The sequence below is a fragment of the Triticum dicoccoides genome, chromosome 4A (genome assembly GCF_002162155.2).
Source record: "Triticum dicoccoides isolate Atlit2015 ecotype Zavitan chromosome 4A, WEW_v2.0, whole genome shotgun sequence".
Lineage (NCBI taxonomy): Eukaryota > Viridiplantae > Streptophyta > Magnoliopsida > Poales > Poaceae > Triticum > Triticum dicoccoides.
Genome location: NC_041386.1, coordinates 586,259,289 through 586,264,269, shown reverse-complemented (window position 1 = coordinate 586,264,269; position 4,981 = coordinate 586,259,289).

Here is a 4,981-nt window from a genome sequence, read left to right as displayed (position 1 = left end):
CCCGGCGACCTCCTCCACCGCCGGCGCACCCCGCAGCTCCGGCGAGCTCGAGCTCCGCCGCCGGCGCCGCCTCGACTTCCGCGCCGCGATCCCGATCTGGATCCGGTCGCGTGAACAGTAAACCCTAACCCCCCCTCCGATTTTTCTAAGTCCCTAGTTTTTTACTCCATATGCTCCTGCTCGAGGACCCGTATCTCCTTATCCGTAGCTCCGTTTTGGGCATATGATATATCAAAGTCTTCGTCTCGACATGTGCATCATTTCATTCCATTGCATCATTTGCATTTGAGGTCATCTTGATACCCAAAATGCTATTAGAAGGAGGCTTCGTGAGTTAGATTGCAGATCCGTTAGTTCATCATGCACTTTTGTCATTTTTGCCATGTTTAATTCGTGCATGATATGTCTGTGCCCCTTTGGGATGAGTTGTTAAGCATTTTGTCTTCTTTCCAGAGGTGCCACCCATGTATTTTTAGGATGTGTGTGTTGTCTTGTGCAAGCTTGCGAAGAGAGGTACCTGAGATTGCAGATTTCAGAGACTTAGCGATTTTCACTAAGTCTGGGATATTTTAGTTCATGATGCTATATGTCCAGCTTGTTTCCTAGTGATCCGTGCCTCTTTTGAGGATGGTCAGTAAGGGAGTTTTGATATTTAAGTTATGCTCTATCCATCAATGTCTTTGGTTACATATGTGGAGTGCTCTAGGTTGACTCGATCGAGCTCAACTTTTGCTTCGTTGTTAATCTGGGCAGATCGTCAACTTGTTTGCGATTTTGCCGATGCTACCGTTAGTGTTCCATGCATGCTATGCCTTTGTTCTTGCCATGTGTAGCTAGCTCATTGTGCCTTCTTGCTGGTTGTATGCTTTCCTTGCCATGAATTGCACCGTAGTGAGTGCATCGAGCTCGTTTACATGCCTTCGTGAGTTATATTTCAGCATGTCTCAGTTTTCACCAAGTCTGAAAACTGATTGTGTCCGAGCGATGTTCGTGAGCTCGGTAGAGTATTTTGTGAACCCTTTTGGCCCCAGGTCACTTTGGGTGTTTTATTAAGCTTGTTGAGTAGCTCCATTCCATGTTCTTACTTGTCATGTTCAGGTTTTCTGTCATGTTGTTTTGCTGCTCCGAAGAGAGCATCGTGATCTGAAATTTCAGACTAGTGTTAATTTCACTAAGTCTGAAATCTGTTTTGCATTTGCGTTTTAGCCATGCTTGTTTGAACCCCTTAATGGATGAATTTGCCTATGGCTCAGTGCTAGTGTTTTGTCAACCATCTTGTGTACTTCACTTCCATGTATTTTGTTTTCATGTTTGGTGGCTGTAGCATGTTCATTTCGTTGCATTTAGATGCCTACTTGCTGTTAATCGCAGACCGGTGTCGTATCTTAAAACGCTTGCCATTTCCAAACCGTAGCTCCGATTCCAATGATCTTTACATCGTTTTCAAGCGATTTCATCCCCTCTATCTAGTGGCACACTTGGTTTTCCAAGTTGAGGCCAGGTTCATGCATTTCCTGTCATATCTTGCATTTTGCATCCCGCATCGCATCCCGCATAGCATATCGTCGTTTCATCATATTGCTTGGTCTTGGCCGTGGTTGATTGTATCCTTGTTGCTTGTTTGTCTTGTTGGGTAGAGCCGGGAGACGAGTTCGCTACCGAGGAGCCCGTTGAGTTTGCTTGTGAGGACCCAGTCAACTCTGACAACTGTGCAGGCAAGATGATCATACCCTCGAAATCACTACTATCTTTGCTATGCTAGTTTGCTCGCTCTTTTGCCATGCCAATGCTACGATGCCTACCACTTGCTTGTCAGCCACCCAAATTGCCATGTTCAACCTCTAACCCACCATGTCCTAGCAAACCGTTGATTGGCTATGTTACCGCTTTGCTCAGCCCCTCTTATAGCGTTGTTAGTTGCAGGTGAAGATCGAAGTTTGTTCCTTGTTGGAACATGGAGATGTTGTTCCTTGTTGGAACATGTTTACTTGTTGGGATATCACAATATATCTTACATAATTAATGCATCTATATACTTGGTAAAGGGTGGAAGGCTCGGCCTTATGCCTGGTGTTTTGTTCCACTCTTGCCGCCCTAGTTTCCGTCATATCGGTGTTATGTTCCCGGATTTTGCGTCCCTTACGCGGTTGGGCTATAATGGGAACCCCTTGACAGTTCGCCTTAAGTAAAGCTTCTCCAGCAATGCCCAACATTGGTTTTACCATTTGCCACCTAGCCTTTTCTTTTCCCTTGGGAGTCGCGCTCCTGAGGGTCATCATTATTTTACCCCCCCCGGGCCAGTGCTCCTCTGAGTGTTGGTCCAACCTGTCAGCTGCCGGTGGCCACCAGGGGCAACTCTGGGTTGGCCTACCCGCACCTAAGACAATCTGAGTGTGCCCTGAGAAAGAGATATGTGCAGCTCCTATCGGGATTTGTCGGCACATTCGGGCGGTGTTGCTGGTTTAGTTTTACCCTGTCGAAATGTCTTGTTGTACCGGGATACCGAGTCTGATCGGAGTGTCTCGGGTGGAGGTCTATTCCTTCGTTGACCGTGAGAGCTTGTGATGGGCTAAGTTGGGACACCCTGCAGGGATTTGAACTTTCGAAAGCCGTGCCCGCGGTTATGGGCAGATGGGAATTTGTTAACGTCCGGTTGTAGAAAACCTGAAGTTGACCTTAATTAAAATACATCAACCGCGTGTGTAACCATGATGGTCTCTTTCCGGCGGGGTCCGGGAAGTGAACATGGTTGTTGGAATTATGCCTGACGTAGGTTGTTATAGGATCACTTCTTGATCATACCTTTATTGACCGTGCTTTGCCTTCTCTTCTCGCTCTCATTTGCGTATGTTAGCCACCATATATGCTAGTCGCTTGCTGCAGCTCCACCTCATTACTCCATCCTTCCTATAAGCTTAAATAGTCTTGATCTCGCGGGTGCGAGATTGCTGAGTCCCCGTGGCTCACAGATACTTCCAAACCAGCTTGCAGGTGCCGTTGAGTCCGTGCAGATGACGCAACCAAGCTCAGGAGGAGCTCGATGAAGATCTTGTCCTTTGTATTGTTTCCGTTCTAGTTGATCAGTAGTGGAGCCCAGTTGGGGTCGATCGGGGACCTTTGTCGCATTTGGGGTTCTTCTTTTATTTTGGTTCCGTAGTCGGACCTTGATTGTATCTGGATGATGTAATGCTTTATTCATGTACTTGTGTGAAGTGGCGATTGTAAGCCAACTATGTATCTCTTTCCCTTATGTTTTACATGGGTTGTGTGAAGATTACCTCACTTGCGACATTGCTTTCAATGCGGTTATGCCTCTAAGTCGTGCTTCGACACGTAGGAGATATAGCCGCATCGAGGGCGTTACAAAACCAGAGGTGCCGGACAATCTGTTGGAGGCGCTCCAAGGCGCCTCCATCGACGAGGAGCACCGCACCATTATGAGTGCGGTGGTCCAGAAGGTTCAGTCCACCAAGAGCGGACTGACTGAAGCTTGTACTAGCCTTTTAACAGGCTTTGAGGTAAGTAAAGAATGTGTAAATAATATTACCGCATAGACAATAGCCCCTGATGCTCTGTTTGGCGTTCGGGAAGAAAAGCCGAATAGAGGATCAAATAAAATTCGCAGGACTCTAACAAAAAGGAGTCAATATGCGTATGCAGGCTTCTCTGCTTGCGTCCGCCGCACTGACTGCGGAAGTGGACACGCTAAAGCAGAACCTCGAGCAGTCCGAGCAAGAGCTCGGGCGTGCCAAGAAGCAGCTCGAGGACAATGAAGGTAAGAAATACCTTGTTTTAAATATATATAAAAAGGTACAATTGCAAAAAATGACAGGATTATCGTGGCTATTGTAGGGGCCACGTCTGAGGTGGCGACCCTTAAGCAAGCGCTGGTCGAGGCCGAGAAGAGGGCGGCCACGGAGTGCACCGAGCGGGAGAAGTATGAGGCCGAGGTTGGCAAGGTACGGCAAGAGCTCCAGGCTCTCATGGAAAAACATGAGAGTTTGGAGCTTGACTCAAAGACGCGAGCGTCCGAGCTCGCGGTGGCTATTGAAAATGCCAAGTCTGCCAAGGCCGAATCCCAGAAGACCCTCCAGGAGTTGGATGAGGTGAAGAAAATAGCGGCGGGTAAGGCATTCTTTATGAAAAGCAAACACATAAACGTGAGTTACTTGTTACTTACCCGAATCCGGAGCTCTCCAGGAGCGTTCGCAGATCTTCCCCGGAGTGTGTGCAATGCCGCCGCATTCTATCGAGCCGAGGAGGGCAGCTCAACAGAGAAGGTGTTCTGGTCTCAGTATGCTGAGGCCGGACACCCCGTGCCCCTGAGCGACCAGCTGAAGCAACTGGTCGAGCTCCACAAGGCGGCCAAACAGGCCATGAAGGGCCTCATAGTTCGGCTGTGGCCTGGAGGGGCTCTGCCTGGGAGCTATTTCGGGCTGGTGCGGCGGCTGGTGGAGGCCTGTCCAAGGCTCGAAGTCATCAAGCGCTCTGTCTGCACTGAAGGTGCCCGTAGGGCCCTTGCCCGTGCTAAGGTGCACTGGGGCAAGCTGGATGCTGAGAAGCTTGTGAAGGACGGGCCACCGCCGGGGAAAGAGCATCGCAAGCCCGAGAATCATTATAAGGATGTTCTGAAGGGTGCCTGCCTTGTGGCAGATGAATGTTCTAGGGATGTAATTTTTGAGTGAAACTTGCTTGTTTTGTCCTGTGCGCTGAAAACTTGTTCATATGCGCTAAGCAATGCTGTTGGAATTTAAAATATTACCTTCTGTGCGGCTGTTTATCAATTCTGAGGGATGGCAAGTCGTCGGCTTCTACCCCCATGCCGCTAGTGCTGGGGTGTTCGGGGATAAACCTGAGCGCTCTTTTTCCCATGTTTGGGTCCTTCGAGGGAGGCGCTCAGCCCAATGAACAAGGCAATCGGACTATAATGCGTCAACACTCTCACTTAGCCATAGAATTCTATAATTTTAAATTTCGGCAA